We start from the raw sequence: 21,153 nt of genomic DNA, 5'->3' as shown, positions 1-21,153 counted from the left end.
ACGGCCGCACATATATTCATTATTTCTCATTTGCGCGATCAGTATCAATGCTGGGTATAATCTGTAAATAAATTGGTGCTATTTTATATCCGACCCAATGGATATAACGGTCGTATAACGTCATTACACCGGCATATAATAACATTGTTTCGAAAGCACTGGCGCACAAAATGTGAATTGTTTTCTGGTAAAGATGAACGTGTATAACGGGTGCCAAGCAAATAAAAACTTAAATGACCGTAAGAGTGAGAAGGAAAATAGGGAAAGTTCATAAGTCGTTAAAGTGTGCAATGTATAGGTAGTAGTATATGATGTGAATGATTAGTAAGTGTTGTTGCCAGCGTTTAACTGTTCAGCACTGTGAAGGTGAACGATAATTTGTTTTTTATAGAAAGATCGCTAAGATGGCACTGTGAAGATGAAAGATAATGTCTTTTTACCGAAGGATTGCCAAGTTATATACAAAGTGAAAGAAAGAAAAATACATTCTAAAAAATGAAAATGATTTAGTATAAGTTTATAGAATAAATAGATTAAAATTTACTGTATAGATGTTTACGGCCATATCACGTTGAAAGCACCGGTTCTCGTCCGATCACCGAAGTTAAGCAACATCGAGCCTAGTTAATACTTAGATGGGTGACCGCTTGGGAACCCTAGGTGCTGTAAGCATTCTTTTTCTTTTTAATTTACACAAGCTGTAAATTTTAACAAGCATTAAAACAGCGGATTCAATTTATTTTCATCAGGACTTATTCTTTGTAAGCCTGGCACTTATTATATCGTCCACTTTTTGCCGAACCGCTAAGTTACAGGGACGTATACACACCACCATCGGTTGTCATGCGATGTTGGGGAACAGACACAAACATATACACGCACATACATACATATATATATATATATATATATATATATATATATATATATATATACACATGTATACACATGTATACGACGGGCTTCTTTCAGTTTCCGTCTACCAAAACCACTCATAAGGCTTTGGTCGTCCCGAGACTATAGTAGAAGACACTTGCCCAAGGTGCCACGCAGTGGGACTGAACCCGGAACCATGTGGTTGGAAAAGTTAAGCATCCCAACGGGCATCATCTGGCACCTCGGTAAGGCGAGCTGCAAACAATGACTAAAAGTTCGTGCTTAGTGGTCCAGTCCCTACAAACATATCGAATGCCAGAGGTTGAAAGAGATAGTTCACTGCCAGTTCCCAGAACAAGCATATGAATTTTTTTAGAAACTAACGCAACTATTATCTCCCTTTATAGAGTCACAGAATATGCAAATCGTTTGAATTATGGGAGAGAATGCTTTACACTATTTGTTCCTGTTCTCTCAGGTTGATGGTTGTTCAACAGTGAACATGACATGAAAGCTATTTTCAATATCTTCACGGGAAAACTTTTCAGCTGCACGATCATCACTGTCAACAAGTTTCATGGATAAGTAGTAGTCTTACAAGAGGTTCCCACCCGCTGAATTTTGGTTAATCTGCGTATGCTTTCTGTATTTCATATTGAAAGTAAATCGAATCCACTTTCTTTTATCATATTACATTGTCAAAATTCAATTTGTTTAAATTAATTTTTAAAAAAGTTTTAAAAGAAGCAAAAAAAATGCTTACAGCACCTAGGGTTCCCAAGCGGTCACCCATCTAAGTACTAACTAGGCTCGAAGTTGCTTAACTTCGGTGATCGGACGAGAACCGGTGTTTTCACCGTGATATGGCCGTAAACATCAGAGAAGTAAATTTTAATGTATTTATTCTATAATATCATACTAAAGCAATTTTATTTTTCAGAACATTTGATTTCTTTCAATTTATATAGAAATTGAGGCTTTAACATTTATTTTTTTGCAACTTAAAAGCGAAAAATACGGCCGCACATATATTCATTATTTCTCATTTGCGCGATCAGTATCAATGCTGGGTATAATCTGTAAATAAATTGGTGCTATTTTATATCCGACCCAATGGATATAACGGTCGTATAACGTCATTACACCGGCATATAATAACATTGTTTCGAAAGCACTGGCGCACAAAATGTGAATTGTTTTCTGGTAAAGATGAACGTGTATAACGGGTGCCAAGCAAATAAAAACTTAAATGACCGTAAGAGTGAGAAGGAAAATAGGGAAAGTTCATAAGTCGTTAAAGTGTGCAATGTATAGGTAGTAGTATATGATGTGAATGATTAGTAAGTGTTGTTGCCAGCGTTTAACTGTTCAGCACTGTGAAGGTGAACGATAATTTGTTTTTTATAGAAAGATCGCTAAGATGGCACTGTGAAGATGAAAGATAATGTCTTTTTACCGAAGGATTGCCAAGTTATATACAAAGTGAAAGAAAGAAAAATACATTCTAAAAAATGAAAATGATTTAGTATAAGTTTATAGAATAAATAGATTAAAATTTACTGTATAGATGTTTACGGCCATATCACGTTGAAAGCACCGGTTCTCGTCCGATCACCGAAGTTAAACAACATCGAGCCTAGTTAGTACTTAGATGGGTGACCGCTTGGGAACCCTAGGTGCTGTAAGCATTCTTTTTCTTTTTAATTTACACAAGCTGTAAATTTTAACAAGCATTAAAACAGCGGATTCAATTTATTTTCATCAGGACTTATTCTTTGTAAGCCTGGCACTTATTATATCGTCCACTTTTTGCCGAACCGCTAAGTTACAGGGACGTATACACACCACCATCGGTTGTCATGCGATGTTGGGGAACAGACACAAACATATACACGCACATACATACATATATATATATATATATATATATATATATATATATATACACATGTATACACATGTATACGACGGGCTTCTTTCAGTTTCCGTCTACCAAAACCACTCATAAGGCTTTGGTCGTCCCGAGACTATAGTAGAAGACACTTGCCCAAGGTGCCACGCAGTGGGACTGAACCCGGAACCATGTGGTTGGAAAAGTTAAGCATCCCAACGGGCATCATCTGGCACCTCGGTAAGGCGAGCTGCAAACAATGACTAAAAGTTCGTGCTTAGTGGTCCAGTCCCTACAAACATATCGAATGCCAGAGGTTGAAAGAGATAGTTCACTGCCAGTTCCCAGAACAAGCATATGAATTTTTTTAGAAACTAACGCAACTATTATCTCCCTTTATAGAGTCACAGAATATGCAAATCGTTTGAATTATGGGAGAGAATGCTTTACACTATTTGTTCCTGTTCTCTCAGGTTGATGGTTGTTCAACAGTGAACATGACATGAAAGCTATTTTCAATATCTTCACGGGAAAACTTTTCAGCTGCACGATCATCACTGTCAACAAGTTTCATGGATAAGTAGTAGTCTTACAAGAGGTTCCCACCCGCTGAATTTTGGTTAATCTGCGTATGCTTTCTGTATTTCATATTGAAAGTAAATCGAATCCACTTTCTTTTTTCATATTACATTGTCAAAATTCAATTTGTTTAAATTAATTTTTAAAAAAGTTTTAAAAGAAGCAAAAAAAATGCTTACAGCACCTAGGGTTCCCAAGCGGTCACCTATCTAAGTACTAACTAGGCTCGATGTTGCTTGACTTCGGTGATCGGACGAGAACCGGTGTTTTCAACGTGATATGGCCGTAAACATCAGAGAAGTAAATTTTAATGTATTTATTCTATAATATCATACTAAAGCAATTTTATTTTTCAGAACATTTGATTTCTTTCAATTTATATAGAAATTGAGGCTTTAACATTTATTTTTTTGCAACTTAAAAGCGAAAAATACGGCCGCACATATATTCATTATTTCTCATTTGCGCGATCAGTATCAATGCTGGGTATAATCTGTAAATAAATTGGTGCTATTTTATATCCGACCCAATGGATATAACGGTCGTATAACGTCATTACACCGGCATATAATAACATTGTTTCGAAAGCACTGGCGCACAAAATGTGAATTGTTTTCTGGTAAAGATGAACGTGTATAACGGGTGCCAAGCAAATAAAAACTTAAATGACCGTAAGAGTGAGAAGGAAAATAGGGAAAGTTCATAAGTCGTTAAAGTGTGCAATGTATAGGTAGTAGTATATGATGTGAATGATTAGTAAGTGTTGTTGCCAGCGTTTAACTGTTCAGCACTGTGAAGGTGAACGATAATTTGTTTTTTATAGAAAGATCGCTAAGATGGCACTGTGAAGATGAAAGATAATGTCTTTTTAGCGAAGGATTGCCAAGTTATATACAAAGTGAAAGAAAGAAAAATACATTCTAAAAAATGAAAATGATTTAGTATAAGTTTATAGAATAAATAGATTAAAATTTACTGTATAGATGTTTACGGCCATATCACGTTGAAAGCACCGGTTCTCGTCCGATCACCGAAGTTAAGCAACATCGAGCCTAGTTAGTACTTAGATAGGTGACCGCTTGGGAACCCTAGGTGCTGTAAGCATTCTTTTTCTTTTTAATTTACACAAGCTGTAAATTTTAACAAGCATTAAAACAGCGGATTCAATTTATTTTCATCAGGACTTATTCTTTGTAAGCCTGGCACTTATTATATCGTCCACTTTTTGCCGAACCGCTAAGTTACAGGGACGTATACACACCACCATCGGTTGTCATGCGATGTTGGGGAACAGACACAAACATATACACGCACATACATACATATATATATATATATATATATATATATATATATATATATATATATATACACATGTATACACATGTATACGACGGGCTTCTTTCAGTTTCCGTCTACCAAAACCACTCATAAGGCTTTGGTCGTCCCGAGACTATAGTAGAAGACACTTGCCCAAGGTGCCAAGCAGTGGGACTGAACCCGGAACCATGTGGTTGGAAAAGTTAAGCATCCCAACGGGCATCATCTGGCACCTCGGTAAGGCGAGCTGCAAACAATGACTAAAAGTTCGTGCTTAGTGGTCCAGTCCCTACAAACATATCGAATGCCAGAGGTTGAAAGAGATAGTTCACTGCCAGTTCCCAGAACAAGCATATGAATTTTTTTAGAAACTAACGCAACTATTATCTCCCTTTATAGAGTCACAGAATATGCAAATCGTTTGAATTATGGGAGAGAATGCTTTACACTATTTGTTCCTGTTCTCTCAGGTTGATGGTTGTTCAACAGTGAACATGACATGAAAGCTATTTTCAATATCTTCACGGGAAAACTTTTCAGCTGCACGATCATCACTGTCAACAAGTTTCATGGATAAGTAGTAGTCTTACAAGAGGTTCCCACCCGCTGAATTTTGGTTAATCTGCGTATGCTTTCTGTATTTCATATTGAAAGTAAATCGAATCCACTTTCTTTTATCATATTACATTGTCAAAATTCAATTTGTTTAAATTAATTTTTAAAAAAGTTTTAAAAGAAGCAAAAAAAATGCTTACAGCACCTAGGGTTCCCAAGCGGTCACCCATCTAAGTACTAACTAGGCTCGATGTTGCTTAACTTCGGTGATCGGACGAGAACCGGTGTTTTCAACGTGATATGGCCGTAAACATCAGAGAAGTAAATTTTAATGTATTTATTCTATAATATCATACTAAAGCAATTTTATTTTTCAGAACATTTGATTTCTTTCAATTTATATAGAAATTGAGGCTTTAACATTTATTTTTTTGCAACTTAAAAGCGAAAAATACGGCCGCACATATATTCATTATTTCTCATTTGCGCGATCAGTATCAATGCTGGGTATAATCTGTAAATAAATTGGTGCTATTTTATATCCGACCCAATGGATATAACGGTCGTATAACGTCATTACACCGGCATATAATAACATTGTTTCGAAAGCACTGGCGCACAAAATGTGAATTGTTTTCTGGTAAAGATGAACGTGTATAACGGGTGCCAAGCAAATAAAAACTTAAATGACCGTAAGAGTGAGAAGGAAAATAGGGAAAGTTCATAAGTCGTTAAAGTGTGCAATGTATAGGTAGTAGTATATGATGTGAATGATTAGTAAGTGTTGTTGCCAGCGTTTAACTGTTCAGCACTGTGAAGGTGAACGATAATTTGTTTTTTATAGAAAGATCGCTAAGATGGCACTGTGAAGATGAAAGATAATGTCTTTTTACCGAAGGATTGCCAAGTTATATACAAAGTGAAAGAAAGAAAAATACATTCTAAAAAATGAAAATGATTTAGTATAAGTTTATAGAATAAATAGATTAAAATTTACTGTATAGATGTTTACGGCCATATCACGTTGAAAGCACCGGTTCTCGTCCGATCACCGAAGTTAAGCAACATCGAGCCTAGTTAATACTTAGATGGGTGACCGCTTGGGAACCCTAGGTGCTGTAAGCATTCTTTTTCTTTTTAATTTACACAAGCTGTAAATTTTAACAAGCATTAAAACAGCGGATTCAATTTATTTTCATCAGGACTTATTCTTTGTAAGCCTGGCACTTATTATATCGTCCACTTTTTGCCGAACCGCTAAGTTACAGGGACGTATACACACCACCATCGGTTGTCATGCGATGTTGGGGAACAGACACAAACATATACACGCACATACATACATATATATATATATATATATATATATATATATATATATATATATATATACACATGTATACACATGTATACGACGGGCTTCTTTCAGTTTCCGTCTACCAAAACCACTCATAAGGCTTTGGTCGTCCCGAGACTATAGTAGAAGACACTTGCCCAAGGTGCCAAGCAGTGGGACTGAACCCGGAACCATGTGGTTGGAAAAGTTAAGCATCCCAACGGGCATCATCTGGCACCTCGGTAAGGCGAGCTGCAAACAATGACTAAAAGTTCGTGCTTAGTGGTCCAGTCCCTACAAACATATCGAATGCCAGAGGTTGAAAGAGATAGTTCACTGCCAGTTCCCAGAACAAGCATATGAATTTTTTTAGAAACTAACGCAACTATTATCTCCCTTTATAGAGTCACAGAATATGCAAATCGTTTGAATTATGGGAGAGAATGCTTTACACTATTTGTTCCTGTTCTCTCAGGTTGATGGTTGTTCAACAGTGAACATGACATGAAAGCTATTTTCAATATCTTCACGGGAAAACTTTTCAGCTGCACGATCATCACTGTCAACAAGTTTCATGGATAAGTAGTAGTCTTACAAGAGGTTCCCACCCGCTGAATTTTGGTTAATCTGCGTATGCTTTCTGTATTTCATATTGAAAGTAAATCGAATCCACTTTCTTTTATCATATTACATTGTCAAAATTCAATTTGTTTAAATTAATTTTTAAAAAAGTTTTAAAAGAAGCAAAAAAAATGCTTACAGCACCTAGGGTTCCCAAGCGGTCGCCCATCTAAGTACTAACTAGGCTCGATGTTGCTTAACTTCGGTGATCGGACGAGAACCGGTGTTTTCAACGTGATATGGCCGTAAACATCAGAGAAGTAAATTTTAATGTATTTATTCTATAATATCATACTAAAGCAATTTTATTTTTCAGAACATTTGATTTCTTTCAATTTATATAGAAATTGAGGCTTTAACATTTATTTTTTTGCAACTTAAAAGCGAAAAATACGGCCGCACATATATTCATTATTTCTCATTTGCGCGATCAGTATCAATGCTGGGTATAATCTGTAAATAAATTGGTGCTATTTTATATCCGACCCAATGGATATAACGGTCGTATAACGTCATTACACCGGCATATAATAACATTGTTTCGAAAGCACTGGCGCACAAAATGTGAATTGTTTTCTGGTAAAGATGAACGTGTATAACGGGTGCCAAGCAAATAAAAACTTAAATGACCGTAAGAGTGAGAAGGAAAATAGGGAAAGTTCATAAGTCGTTAAAGTGTGCAATGTATAGGTAGTAGTATATGATGTGAATGATTAGTAAGTGTTGTTGCCAGCGTTTAACTGTTCAGCACTGTGAAGGTGAACGATAATTTGTTTTTTATAGAAAGATCGCTAAGATGGCACTGTGAAGATGAAAGATAATGTCTTTTTACCGAAGGATTGCCAAGTTATATACAAAGTGAAAGAAAGAAAAATACATTCTAAAAAATGAAAATGATTTAGTATAAGTTTATAGAATAAATAGATTAAAATTTACTGTATAGATGTTTACGGCCATATCACGTTGAAAGCACCGGTTCTCGTCCGATCACCGAAGTTAAGCAACATCGAGCCTAGTTAGTACTTAGATGGGTGACCGCTTGGGAACACTAGGTGCTGTAAGCATTCTTTTTCTTTTTAATTTACACAAGCTGTAAATTTTAACAAGCATTAAAACAGCGGATTCAATTTATTTTCATCAGGACTTATTCTTTGTAAGCCTGGCACTTATTATATCGTCCACTTTTTGCCGAACCGCTAAGTTACAGGGACGTATACACACCACCATCGGTTGTCATGCGATGTTGGGGAACAGACACAAACATATACACGCACATACATACATATATATATATATATATATATATATATATATATACACATGTATACACATGTATACGACGGGCTTCTTTCAGTTTCCGTCTACCAAAACCACTCATAAGGCTTTGGTCGTCCCGAGACTATAGTAGAAGACACTTGCCCAAGGTGCCAAGCAGTGGGACTGAACCCGGAACCATGTGGTTGGAAAAGTTAAGCATCCCAACGGGCATCATCTGGCACCTCGGTAAGGCGAGCTGCAAACAATGACTAAAAGTTCGTGCTTAGTGGTCCAGTCCCTACAAACATATCGAATGCCAGAGGTTGAAAGAGATAGTTCACTGCCAGTTCCCAGAACAAGCATATGAATTTTTTTAGAAACTAACGCAACTATTATCTCCCTTTATAGAGTCACAGAATATGCAAATCGTTTGAATTATGGGAGAGAATGCTTTACACTATTTGTTCCTGTTCTCTCAGGTTGATGGTTGTTCAACAGTGAACATGACATGAAAGCTATTTTCAATATCTTCACGGGAAAACTTTTCAGCTGCACGATCATCACTGTCAACAAGTTTCATGGATAAGTAGTAGTCTTACAAGAGGTTCCCACCCGCTGAATTTTGGTTAATCTGCGTATGCTTTCTGTATTTCATATTGAAAGTAAATCGAATCCACTTTCTTTTATCATATTACATTGTCAAAATTCAATTTGTTTAAATTAATTTTTAAAAAAATTTTAAAAGAAGCAAAAAAAATGCTTACAGCACCTAGGGTTCCCAAGCGGTCATCCATCTAAGTACTAACTAGGCTCGATGTTGCTTAACTTCGGTGATCGGACGAGAACCGGTGTTTTCAACGTGATATGGCCGTAAACATCAGAGAAGTAAATTTTAATGTATTTATTCTATAATATCATACTAAAGCAATTTTATTTTTCAGAACATTTGATTTCTTTCAATTTATATAGAAATTGAGGCTTTAACATTTATTTTTTTGCAACTTAAAAGCGAAAAATACGGCCGCACATATATTCATTATTTCTCATTTGCGCGATCAGTATCAATGCTGGGTATAATCTGTAAATAAATTGGTGCTATTTTATATCCGACCCAATGGATATAACGGTCGTATAACGTCATTACACCGGCATATAATAACATTGTTTCGAAAGCACTGGCGCACAAAATGTGAATTGTTTTCTGGTAAAGATGAACGTGTATAACGGGTGCCAAGCAAATAAAAACTTAAATGACCGTAAGAGTGAGAAGGAAAATAGGGAAAGTTCATAAGTCGTTAAAGTGTCCAATGTATAGGTAGTAGTATATGATGTGAATGATTAGTAAGTGTTGTTGCCAGCGTTTAACTGTTCAGCACTGTGAAGGTGAACGATAATTTGTTTTTTATAGAAAGATCGCTAAGATGGCACTGTGAAGATGAAAGATAATGTCTTTTTACCGAAGGATTGCCAAGTTATATACAAAGTGAAAGAAAGAAAAATACATTCTAAAAAATGAAAATGATTTAGTATAAGTTTATAGAATAAATAGATTAAAATTTACTGTATAGATGTTTACGGCCATATCACGTTGAAAGCACCGGTTCTCGTCCGATCACCGAAGTTAAGCAACATCGAGCCTAGTTAGTACTTAGATGGGTGACCGCTTGGGAACCCTAGGTGCTGTAAGCATTCTTTTTCTTTTTAATTTACACAAGCTGTAAATTTTAACAAGCATTAAAACAGCGGATTCAATTTATTTTCATCAGGACTTATTCTTTGTAAGCCTGGCACTTATTATATCGTCCACTTTTTGCCGAACCGCTAAGTTACAGGGACGTATACACACCACCATCGGTTGTCATGCGATGTTGGGGAACAGACACAAACATATACACGCACATACATACATATATATATATATATATATATATATATATATATATATATATATATATATATATACACATGTATACACATGTATACGACGGGCTTCTTTCAGTTTCCGTCTACCAAAACCACTCATAAGGCTTTGGTCGTCCCGAGACTATAGTAGAAGACACTTGCCCAAGGTACCAAGCAGTGGGACTGAACCCGGAACCATGTGGTTGGAAAAGTTAAGCATCCCAACGGGCATCATCTGGCACCTCGGTAAGGCGAGCTGTAAACAATGACTAAAAGTTCGTGCTTAGTGGTCCAGTCCCTACAAACATATCGAATGCCAGAGGTTGAAAGAGATAGTTCACTGCCAGTTCCCAGAACAAGCATATGAATTTTTTTAGAAACTAACGCAACTATTATCTCCCTTTATAGAGTCACAGAATATGCAAATCGTTTGAATTATGGGAGAGAATGCTTTACACTATTTGTTCCTGTTCTCTCAGGTTGATGGTTGTTCAACAGTGAACATGACATGAAAGCTATTTTCAATATCTTCACGGGAAAACTTTTCAGCTGCACGATCATCACTGTCAACAAGTTTCATGGATAAGTAGTAGTCTTACAAGAGGTTCCCACCCGCTGAATTTTGGTTAATCTGCGTATGCTTTCTGTATTTCATATTGAAAGTAAATCGAATCCACTTTCTTTTATCATATTACATTGTCAAAATTCAATTTGTTTAAATTAATTTTTAAAAAAGTTTTAAAAGAAGCAAAAAAAATGCTTACAGCACCTAGGGTTCCCAAGCGGTCACCCATCTAAGTACTAACTAGGCTCGATGTTGCTTAACTTCGGTGATCGGACGAGAACCGGTGTTTTCAACGTGATATGGCCGTAAACATCAGAGAAGTAAATTTTAATGTATTTATTCTATAATATCATACTAAAGCAATTTTATTTTTCAGAACATTTGATTTCTTTCAATTTATATAGAAATTGAGGCTTTAACATTTATTTTTTTGCAACTTAAAAGCGAAAAATACGGCCGCACATATATTCATTATTTCTCATTTGCGCGATCAGTATCAATGCTGGGTATAATCTGTAAATAAATTGGTGCTATTTTATATCCGACCCAATGGATATAACGGTCGTATAACGTCATTACACCGGCATATAATAACATTGTTTCGAAAGCACTGGCGCACAAAATGTGAATTGTTTTCTGGTAAAGATGAACGTGTATAACGGGTGCCAAGCAAATAGAAACTTAAATGACCGTAAGAGTGAGAAGGAAAATAGGGAAAGTTCATAAGTCGTTAAAATGTGCAATGTATAGGTAGTAGTATATGATGTGAATGATTAGTAAGTGTTGTTGCCAGCGTTTAACTGTTCAGCACTGTGAAGGTGAACGATAATTTGTTTTTTATAGAAAGATCGCTAAGATGGCACTGTGAAGATGAAAGATAATGTCTTTTTACCGAAGGATTGCCAAGTTATATACAAAGTGAAAGAAAGAAAAATACATTCTAAAAAATGAAAATGATTTAGTATAAGTTTATAGAATAAATAGATTAAAATTTACTGTATAGATGTTTACGGCCATATCACGTTGAAAGCACCGGTTCTCGTCCGATCACCGAAGTTAAGCAACATCGAGCCTAGTTAGTACTTAGATGGGTGACCGCTTGGGAACCCTAGGTGCTGTAAGCATTCTTTTTCTTTTTAATTTACACAAGCTGTAAATTTTAACAAGCATTAAAACAGCGGATTCAATTTATTTTCATCAGGACTTATTCTTTGTAAGCCTGGCACTTATTATATCGTCCACTTTTTGCCGAACCGCTAAGTTACAGGGAAGTATACACACCACCATCGGTTGTCATGCGATGTTGGGGAACAGACACAAACATATACACGCACATACATACATATATATATATATATATATATATATATATACACATGTATACACATGTATACGACGGGCTTCTTTCAGTTTCCGTCTACCAAATCCACTCATAAGGCTTTGGTCGTCCCGAGACTATAGTAGAAGACACTTGCCCAAGGTGCCACGCAGTGGGACTGAACCCGGAACCATGTGGTTGGAAAAGTTAAGCATCCCAACGGGCATCATCTGGCACCTCGGTAAGGCGAGCTGCAAACAATGACTAAAAGTTCGTGCTTAGTGGTCCAGTCCCTACAAACATATCGAATGCCAGAGGTTGAAAGAGATAGTTCACTGCCAGTTCCCAGAACAAGCATATGAATTTTTTTAGAAACTAACGCAACTATTATCTCCCTTTATAGAGTCACAGAATATGCAAATCGTTTGAATTATGGGAGAGAATGCTTTACACTATTTGTTCCTGTTCTCTCAGGTTGATGGTTGTTCAACAGTGAACATGACATGAAAGCTATTTTCAATATCTTCACGGGAAAACTTTTCAGCTGCACGATCATCACTGTCAACAAGTTTCATGGATAAGTAGTAGTCTTACAAGAGGTTCCCACCCGCTGAATTTTGGTTAATCTGCGTATGTTTTCTGTATTTCATATTGAAAGTAAATCGAATCCACTTTCTTTTATCATATTACATTGTCAAAATTCAATTTGTTTAAATTAATTTTAAAAAAAATTTTTAAAGAAGCAAAAAAAATGCTTACAACACCTAGGGTTCCCAAGCGGTCACCCATCTAAGTACTAACTAGGCTCGATGTTGCTTAACTTCGGTGATCGGACGAGAACCGGTGTTTTCAACGTGATATGGCCGTAAACATCAGAGAAGTAAATTTTAATGTATTTATTCTATAATATCATACTAAAGCAATTTTATTTTTCAGAACATTTGATTTCTTTCAATTTATATAGAAATTGAGGCTTTAACATTTATTTTTTTGCAACTTAAAAGCGAAAAATACGGCCGCACATATATTCATTATTTCTCATTTGCGCGATCAGTATCAATGCTGGGTATAATCTGTAAATAAATTGGTGCTATTTTATATCCGACCCAATGGATATAACGGTCGTATAACGTCATTACACCGGCATATAATAACATTGTTCCGAAAGCACTGGCGCACAAAATGTGAATTGTTTTCTGGTAAAGATGAACGCGTATAACGGGTGCCAAGCAAATAAAAACTTAAATGACCGTAAGAGTGAGAAGGAAAATAGGGAAAGTTCATAAGTCGTTAAAGTGTGCAATGTATAGGTAGTAGTATATGATGTGAATGATTAGTAAGTGTTGTTGCCAGCGTTTAACTGTTCAGCACTGTGAAGGTGAACGATAATTTGTTTTTTATAGAAAGATCGCTAAGATGGCACTGTGAAGATGAAAGATAATGTCTTTTTACCGAAGGATTGCCAAGTTATATACAAAGTGAAAGAAAGAAAAATACATTCTAAAAAATGAAAATGATTTAGTATAAGTTTATAGAATAAATAGATTAAAATTTACTGTATAGATGTTTACGGCCATATCACGTTGAAAGCACCGGTTCTCGTCCGATCACCGAAGTTAAGCAACATCGAGCCTAGTTAGTACTTAGATGGGTGACCGCTTGGGAACCCTAGGTGCTGTAAGCATTCTTTTTCTTTTTAATTTACACAAGCTGTAAATTTTAACAAGCATTAAAACAGCGGATTCAATTTATTTTCATCAGGACTTATTCTTTGTAAGCCTGGCACTTATTATATCGTCCACTTTTTGCCGAACCGCTAAGTTACAGGGACGTATACACACCACCATCGGTTGTCATGCGATGTTGGGGAACAGACACAAACATATACACGCACATACATACATATATATATATATATATATATATATATATATACACATGTATACACATGTATACGACGGGCTTCTGTCAGTTTCCGTCTACCAAAACCACTCATAAGGCTTTGGTCGTCCCGAGACTATAGTAGAAGACACTTGCCCAAGGTGCCACGCAGTGGGACTGAACCCGGAACCATGTGGTTGGAAAAGTTAAGCATCCCAACGGGCATCATCTGGCACCTCGGTAAGGCGAGCTGCAAACAATGACTGAAAGTTCGTGCTTAGTGGTCCAGTCCCTACAAACATATCGAATGCCAGAGGTTGAAAGAGATAGTTCACTGCCAGTTCCCAGAACAAGCATATGAATTTTTTTAGAAACTAACGCAACTATTATCTCCCTTTATAGAGTCACAGAATATGCAAATCGTTTGAATTATGGGAGAGAATGCTTTACACTATTTGTTCCTGTTCTCTCAGGTTGATGGTTGTTCAACAGTGAACATGACATGAAAGCTATTTTCAATATCTTCACGGGAAAACTTTTCAGCTGCACGATCATCACTGTCAACAAGTTTCATGGATAAGTAGTAGTCTTACAAGAGGTTCCCACCCGCTGAATTTTGGTTAATCTGCGTATGCTTTCTGTATTTCATATTGAAAGTAAATCGAATCCACTTTCTTTTATCATATTACATTGTCAAAATTCAATTTGTTTAAATTAATTTTTAAAAAAATTTTAAAAGAAGCAAAAAAAATGCTTACAGCACCTAGGGTTCCCAAGCGGTCACCCATCTAAGTACTAACTAGGCTCGATGTTGCTTAACTTCGGTGATCGGACGAGAACCGGTGTTTTCAACGTGATATGGCCGTAAACATTAGTGAAGTAAATTTTAATGTATTTATTCTATAATATCATACTAAAGCAATTTTATTTTTCAGAACATTTGATTTCTTTCAATTTATATAGAAATTGAGGCTTTAACATTTATTTTTTTGCAACTTAAAAGCGAAAAATACGGCCGCACATATATTCATTATTTCTCATTTGCGCGATCAGTATCAATGCTGGGTATAATCTGTAAATAAATTGGTGCTATTTTATATCCGACCCAATGGATATAACGGTCGTATAACGTCATTACACCGGCATATAATAACATTGTTTCGAAAGCACTGGCGCACAAAATGTGAATTGTTTTCTGGTAAAGATGAACGTGTATAACGGGTGCCAAGCAAATAAAAACTTAAATGACCGTAAGAGTGAGAAGGAAAATAGGGAAAGTTCATAAGTCGTTAAAGTGTGCAATGTATAGGTAGTAGTATATGATGTGAATGATTAGTAAGTGTTGTTGCCAGCGTTTAACTGTTCAGCACTGTGAAGGTGAACGATAATTTGTTTTTTATAGAAAGATCGCTAAGATGGCACTGTGAAGATGAAAGATAATGTCTTTTTACCGAAGGATTGCCAAGTTATATACAAAGTGAAAGAAAGAAAAATACATTCTAAAAAATGAAAATGATTTAGTATAAGTTTATAGAATAAATAGATTAAAATTTACTGTATAGATGTTTACGGCCATATCACGTTGAAAGCACCGGTTCTCGTCCTATCACCGAAGTTAAGCAACATCGAGCCTAGTTAGTACTTAGATGGGTGACCGCTTGGGAACCCTAGGTGCTGTAAGCATTCTTTTTCTTTTTAATTTACACAAGCTGTAAATTTTAACAAGCATTAAAACAGCGGATTCAATTTATTTTCATCAGGACTTATTCTTTGTAAGCCTGGCACTTATTATATCGTCCACTTTTTGCCGAACCGCTAAGTTACAGGGACGTATACACACCACCATCGGTTGTCATGCGATGTTGGGGAACAGACACAAACATATACACGCACATACATACATATATATATATATTTATATATATATACACATGTATACACATGTATACGACGGGCTTCTTTCAGTTTCCGTCTACCAAAACCACTCATAAGGCTTTGGTCGTCCCGAGACTATAGTAGAAGACACTTGCCCAAGGTGCCACGCAGTGGGACTGAACCCGGAACCATGTGGTTGGAAAAGTTAAGCATCCCAACGGGCATCATCTGGCACCTCGGTAAGGCGAGCTGCAAACAATGACTAAAAGTTTGTGCTTAGTGGTCCATTCCCTACAAACATATCGAATGCCAGAGGTTGAAAGAGATAGTTCACTGCCAGTTCCCAGAACAAGCATATGAATTTTTTAAGAAACTAACGCAACTATTATCTCCCTTTATAGAGTCACAGAATACGCAAATCGTTTGAATTATGGGAGAGAATGCTTTACACTATTTGTTCCTGTTCTCTCAGGTTGATGGTTGTTCAACAGTGAACATGACATGAAAGCTATTTTCAATATCTTCACGGGAAAACTTTTCAGCTGCACGATCATCACTGTCAACAAGTTTCATGGATAAGTAGTAGTCTTACAAGAGGTTCCCACCCGCTGAATTTTGGTTAATCTGCGTATGCTTTCTGTATTTCATATTGAAAGTAAATCGAATCCACTTTCTTTTATCATATTACATTGTCAAAATTCAATTTGTTTAAATTAATTTTTAAAAAAATTTTAAAAGAAGCAAAAAAAATGCTTACAGCACCTAGGGTTCCCAAGCGGTCACCCATCTAAGTACTAACTAGGCTCGATGTTGCTGAACTTCGGTGATCGGACGAGAACCGGTGTTTTCAACGTGATATGGCCGTAAAGATCAGTGAAGTAAATTTTAATGTATTTATTCTATAATATCATACTAAAGCAATTTTATTTTTCAGAACATTTGAGTTCTTTCAATTTATATAGAAATTGAGGCTTTAACATTTATTTTTTTGCAACTTAAAAGCGAAAAATACGGCCGCACATATATTCATTATTTCTCATTTGCGCGATCAGTATCAATGCTGGGTATAATCTGTAAATAAATTGGTGCTATTTTATATCCGACCCAATGGATATAACGGTCGTATAACGTCATTACACCGGCATGTAATAACATTGTTTCGAAAGCACTGGCGCACAAAATGTGAATTGTTTTCTGGTAAAGATGAACGTGTATAACGGGTGCCAAGCAAATAAAAACTTAAATGACCGTAAGAGTGAGAAGGAAAATAGGGAAAGTTCATAAGTCGTTAAAGTGTGCAATGTATAGGTAGTAGTATATGATGTGAATGATTAGTAAGTGTTGTTGCCAGCGTTTAACTGTTCAGCACTGTGAAGGTGAACGATAATTTGTTTTTTATAGAAAGATCGCTAAGATGGCACTGTGAAGATGAAAGATAATGTCTTTTTACCGAAGGATTGCCAAGTTATATACAAAGTGAAAGAAAGAAAAATACATTCTAAAAAATGAAAATGATTTAGTATAAGTTTATAGAATAAATAGATTAAAATTTACAGTATAGATGTTTACGGCCATATCACGTTGAAAGCACCGGTTCTCGTCCGATCACCGAAGTTAAGCAACATCGAGCCTAGTTAGTACTTAGATGGGTGACCGCTTGGGAACCCTAGGTGCTGTAAGCATCCTTTTTCTTTTTAATTTACACAAGCTGTAAATTTTAACAAGCATTAAAACAGCGGATTCAATTTATTTTCATCAGGACTTTTTCTTTGTAAGCCTGGCACTTATTATATCGTCCACTTTTTGCCGAACCGCTAAGTTACAGGGACGTATACACACCACCATCGGTTGTCATGCGATGTTGGGGAACAGACACAAACATATACACGCACATACATACATACATATATATATATATATATATATATATATATATATATATATATATATACACATGTATACACATGTATACGACGGGCTTCTTTCAGTTTCCGTCTACCAAAACCACTCATAAGGCTTTGGTCGTCCCGAGACTATAGTAGAAGACACTTGCCCAAGGTGCCACGCAGTGGGACTGAACCCGGAACCATGTGGTTGGAAAAGTTAAGCATCCCAACGGGCATCATCTGGCACCTCGGTAAGGCGAGCTGCAAACAATGACTGAAAGTTCGTGCTTAGTGGTCCAGTCCCTACAAACATATCGAATGCCAGAGGTTGAAAGAGATAGTTCACTGCCAGTTCCCAGAACCAGCATATGAATTTTTTTAGAAACTAACGCAACTATTATCTCCCTTTATAGAGTCACAGAATATGCAAATCGTTTGAATTATGGGAGAGAATGCTTTACACTATTTGTTCCTGTTCTCTCAGGTTGATGGTTGTTCAACAGTGAACATGACATGAAAGCTATTTTCAATATCTTCACGGGAAAACTTTTCAGCTGCACGATCATCACTGTCAACAAGTTTCATGGATAAGTAGTAGTCTTACAAGAGGTTCCCACCCGCTGAATTTTGGTTAATCTGCGTATGCTTTCTGTATTTCATATTGAAAGTAAATCGAATCCACTTTCTTTTATCATATTACATTGTCAAAATTCAATTTGTTTAAATTAATTTTTAAAAAAATTTTAAAAGAAGCAAAAAAAATGCTTACAGCACCTAGGGTTCCCAAGCGGTCACCCATCTAAGTACTAACTAGGCTCGATGTTGCTTAACTTCGGTGATCGGACGAGAACCGGTGTTTTCAACGTGATATGGCCGTAAACATCAGAGAAGTAAATTTTAATGTATTTATTCTATAATATCATACTAAAGCAATTTTATTTTTCAGAACATTTGATTTCTTTCAATTTATATAGAAATTGAGGCTTTAACATTTATTTTTTTGCAACTTAAAAGCGAAAAATACGGCCGCACATATATTCATTATTTCTCATTTGCGCGATCAGTATCAATGCTGGGTATAATCTGTAAATAAATTGGTGCTATTTTATATCCGACCCAATGGATATAACGGTCGTATAACGTCATTACACCGGCATATAATAACATTGTTTCGAAAGCACTGGCGCACAAAATGTGAATTGTTTTCTGGTAAAGATGAACGTGTATAACGGGTGCCAAGCAAATAAAAACTTAAATGACCGTAAGAGTGAGAAGGAAAATAGGGAAAGTTCATAAGTCGTTAAAGTGTGCAATGTATAGGTAGTAGTATATGATGTGAATGATTAGTAAGTGTTGTTGCCAGCGTTTAACTGTTCAGCACTGTGAAGGTGAACGATAATTTGTTTTTTATAGAAAGATCGCTAAGATGGCACTGTGAAGATGAAAGATAATGTCTTTTTACCGAAGGATTGCCAAGTTATAAAGAAAGTGAAAGAAAGAAAAATACATTCTAAAAAATGAAAATGATTTAGTATAAGTTTATAGAATAAATAGATTAAAATTTACTGTATAGATGTTTACGGCCATATCACGTTGAAAGCACCGGTTCTCGTCCGATCACCGAAGTTAAGCAACATCGAGCCTAGTTAGTACTTAGATGGGTGACCGCTTGGGAACCCTAGGTGCTGTAAGCATTCTTTTTCTTTTTAATTTACACAAGCTGTAAATTTTAACAAGCATTAAAACAGCGGATTCAATTTATTTTCATCAGGACTTATTCTTTGTAAGCCTGGCACTTATTATATCGTCCACTTTTTGCCGAACCGCTAAGTTAAGGGACGTATACACACCACCATCGGTTGTCATGCGATGTTGGGGAACAGACACAAACATATACACGCACATACATACATATATATATATATATATATATATATATATACACATGTATACACATGTATACGACGGGCTTCTTTCAGTTTCCGTCTACCAAAACCACTCATAAGGCTTTGGTCGTCCCGAGACTATAGTAGAAGACACTTGCCCAAGGTGCCACGCAGTGGGACTGAACCCGGAACCATGTGGTTGGAAAAGTTAAGCATCCCAACGGGCATCATCTGGCACCTCGGTAAGGCGAGCTGCAAACAATGACTGAAAGTTCGTGCTTAGTGGTCCAGTCCCTACAAACATATCGAATGCCAGAGGTTGAAAGAGATAGTTCACTGCCAGTTCCCAGAACAAGCATATGAATTTTTTTAGAAACTAACGCAACTATTATCTCCCTTTATAGAGTCACAGAATATGCAAATCGTTTGAATTATGGGAGAGAATGCTTTACACTATTTGTTCCTGTTCTCTCAGGTTGATGGTTGTTCAACAGTGAACATGACATGAAAGCTATTTTCAATATCTTCACGGGAAAACTTTTCAGCTGCACGATCATCACTGTCAACAAGTTTCATGGGTAAGTAGTAGTCTTACAAGAGGTTCCCACCCGCTGAATTTTGGTTAATCTGCGTATGCTTTCTGTATTTCATATTGAAAGTAAATCGAATCCACTTTCTTTTATCATATTACATTGTCAAAATTCAATTTGTTTAAATTAATTTTTAAAAAAATTTTAAAAGAAGCAACAAAAATGCTTACAGCACCTAGGGTTCCCAAGCGGTCACCCATCTAAGTACTAACTAGGCTCGATGTTGCTTAACTTCGGTGATCGGACGAGAACCGGTGTTTTCAACGTGATATGGCCGTAAAGATCAGTGAAGTAAATTTTAATGTATTTATTCTATAATATCATACTAAAGCAATTTTATTTTTCAGAACATTTGATTTCTTTCAATTTATATAGAAATTGAGGCTTTAACATTTATTTTTTTGCAACTTAAAAGCGAAAAATACGGCCGCACATATATTCATTATTTCTCATTTGCGCGATCAGTATCAATGCTGGGTATAATCTGTAAATAAATTGGTGCTATTTTATATCCGACCCAATGGATATAACGGTCGTATAACGTCATTACACCGGCATGTAATAACATTGTTTCGAAAGCACTGGCGCACAAAATGTGAATTGTTTTCTGGTAAAGATGAACGTGTATAACGGGTGCCAAGCAAATAAAAACTTAAATGACCGTAAGAGTGAGAAGGAAAATAGGGAAAGTTCATAAGTCGTTAAAGTGTGCAATGTATAGGTAGTAGTATATGATGTGAATGATTAGTAAGTGTTGTTGCCAGCGTTTAACTGTTCAGCACTGTGAAGGTGAACGATAATTTGTTTTTTATAGA

The 21,153-nt window shown here is 36.1% G+C and overlaps 22 non-coding genes across 22 annotated transcripts; 11 read left to right on the top strand and 11 right to left on the bottom strand.

Annotated features, from left to right (window-relative positions):
- The first annotated feature begins 553 nt into the window (after nt 1-553).
- LOC149129527 (5S ribosomal RNA) lies at nt 554-672 on the top strand. The gene has a single exon (XR_016239426.1). It is a non-coding gene; the product is annotated as a 5S ribosomal RNA (ribosomal RNA).
- Nucleotides 673-1,632: 960 nt separating this feature from the next.
- LOC149129526 (5S ribosomal RNA) lies at nt 1,633-1,751 on the bottom strand. Its single transcript, XR_016239389.1, has one exon. It is a non-coding gene; the product is annotated as a 5S ribosomal RNA (ribosomal RNA).
- A 694-nt stretch (nt 1,752-2,445) lies between these two features.
- LOC149129525 (5S ribosomal RNA) lies at nt 2,446-2,564 on the top strand. Its single transcript, XR_016240001.1, has one exon. It is a non-coding gene; the product is annotated as a 5S ribosomal RNA (ribosomal RNA).
- A 954-nt stretch (nt 2,565-3,518) lies between these two features.
- Nucleotides 3,519-3,637, bottom strand: LOC149129524 (5S ribosomal RNA). The gene has a single exon (XR_016239482.1). It is a non-coding gene; the product is annotated as a 5S ribosomal RNA (ribosomal RNA).
- Nucleotides 3,638-4,331: 694 nt separating this feature from the next.
- On the top strand, nt 4,332-4,450 carry LOC149129523 (5S ribosomal RNA). Its single transcript, XR_016239449.1, has one exon. It is a non-coding gene; the product is annotated as a 5S ribosomal RNA (ribosomal RNA).
- Nucleotides 4,451-5,414: 964 nt separating this feature from the next.
- Nucleotides 5,415-5,533, bottom strand: LOC149129522 (5S ribosomal RNA). The gene has a single exon (XR_016239366.1). It is a non-coding gene; the product is annotated as a 5S ribosomal RNA (ribosomal RNA).
- Nucleotides 5,534-6,227: 694 nt separating this feature from the next.
- On the top strand, nt 6,228-6,346 carry LOC149129521 (5S ribosomal RNA). The gene has a single exon (XR_016239425.1). It is a non-coding gene; the product is annotated as a 5S ribosomal RNA (ribosomal RNA).
- A 964-nt stretch (nt 6,347-7,310) lies between these two features.
- On the bottom strand, nt 7,311-7,429 carry LOC149129520 (5S ribosomal RNA). Its single transcript, XR_016239983.1, has one exon. It is a non-coding gene; the product is annotated as a 5S ribosomal RNA (ribosomal RNA).
- Nucleotides 7,430-8,123: 694 nt separating this feature from the next.
- Nucleotides 8,124-8,242, top strand: LOC149129519 (5S ribosomal RNA). Its single transcript, XR_016239628.1, has one exon. It is a non-coding gene; the product is annotated as a 5S ribosomal RNA (ribosomal RNA).
- A 950-nt stretch (nt 8,243-9,192) lies between these two features.
- LOC149129518 (5S ribosomal RNA) lies at nt 9,193-9,311 on the bottom strand. The gene has a single exon (XR_016239276.1). It is a non-coding gene; the product is annotated as a 5S ribosomal RNA (ribosomal RNA).
- Nucleotides 9,312-10,005: 694 nt separating this feature from the next.
- Nucleotides 10,006-10,124, top strand: LOC149129517 (5S ribosomal RNA). Its single transcript, XR_016239787.1, has one exon. It is a non-coding gene; the product is annotated as a 5S ribosomal RNA (ribosomal RNA).
- A 970-nt stretch (nt 10,125-11,094) lies between these two features.
- LOC149129516 (5S ribosomal RNA) lies at nt 11,095-11,213 on the bottom strand. The gene has a single exon (XR_016239354.1). It is a non-coding gene; the product is annotated as a 5S ribosomal RNA (ribosomal RNA).
- Nucleotides 11,214-11,907: 694 nt separating this feature from the next.
- LOC149129515 (5S ribosomal RNA) lies at nt 11,908-12,026 on the top strand. Its single transcript, XR_016239786.1, has one exon. It is a non-coding gene; the product is annotated as a 5S ribosomal RNA (ribosomal RNA).
- Nucleotides 12,027-12,972: 946 nt separating this feature from the next.
- Nucleotides 12,973-13,091, bottom strand: LOC149129514 (5S ribosomal RNA). Its single transcript, XR_016239273.1, has one exon. It is a non-coding gene; the product is annotated as a 5S ribosomal RNA (ribosomal RNA).
- A 694-nt stretch (nt 13,092-13,785) lies between these two features.
- Nucleotides 13,786-13,904, top strand: LOC149129513 (5S ribosomal RNA). Its single transcript, XR_016239784.1, has one exon. It is a non-coding gene; the product is annotated as a 5S ribosomal RNA (ribosomal RNA).
- A 948-nt stretch (nt 13,905-14,852) lies between these two features.
- LOC149129512 (5S ribosomal RNA) lies at nt 14,853-14,971 on the bottom strand. The gene has a single exon (XR_016239343.1). It is a non-coding gene; the product is annotated as a 5S ribosomal RNA (ribosomal RNA).
- Nucleotides 14,972-15,665: 694 nt separating this feature from the next.
- LOC149129511 (5S ribosomal RNA) lies at nt 15,666-15,784 on the top strand. Its single transcript, XR_016239515.1, has one exon. It is a non-coding gene; the product is annotated as a 5S ribosomal RNA (ribosomal RNA).
- Nucleotides 15,785-16,726: 942 nt separating this feature from the next.
- Nucleotides 16,727-16,845, bottom strand: LOC149129510 (5S ribosomal RNA). The gene has a single exon (XR_016239520.1). It is a non-coding gene; the product is annotated as a 5S ribosomal RNA (ribosomal RNA).
- A 694-nt stretch (nt 16,846-17,539) lies between these two features.
- LOC149129509 (5S ribosomal RNA) lies at nt 17,540-17,658 on the top strand. Its single transcript, XR_016239783.1, has one exon. It is a non-coding gene; the product is annotated as a 5S ribosomal RNA (ribosomal RNA).
- A 966-nt stretch (nt 17,659-18,624) lies between these two features.
- LOC149129508 (5S ribosomal RNA) lies at nt 18,625-18,743 on the bottom strand. Its single transcript, XR_016239332.1, has one exon. It is a non-coding gene; the product is annotated as a 5S ribosomal RNA (ribosomal RNA).
- Nucleotides 18,744-19,437: 694 nt separating this feature from the next.
- LOC149129507 (5S ribosomal RNA) lies at nt 19,438-19,556 on the top strand. Its single transcript, XR_016239782.1, has one exon. It is a non-coding gene; the product is annotated as a 5S ribosomal RNA (ribosomal RNA).
- A 945-nt stretch (nt 19,557-20,501) lies between these two features.
- On the bottom strand, nt 20,502-20,620 carry LOC149129506 (5S ribosomal RNA). Its single transcript, XR_016239369.1, has one exon. It is a non-coding gene; the product is annotated as a 5S ribosomal RNA (ribosomal RNA).
- Between the last annotated feature and the right edge of the window lie 533 nt (nt 20,621-21,153).

The sequence above is a fragment of the Octopus bimaculoides genome, unplaced genomic scaffold, assembly GCF_046866305.1.
Source record: "Octopus bimaculoides isolate indiv1 unplaced genomic scaffold, ASM4686630v1 contig39, whole genome shotgun sequence".
Classification (NCBI taxonomy): Eukaryota; Metazoa; Mollusca; class Cephalopoda; order Octopoda; family Octopodidae; genus Octopus; species Octopus bimaculoides.
This window is presented reverse-complemented; position numbering and strand designations above follow the sequence as displayed.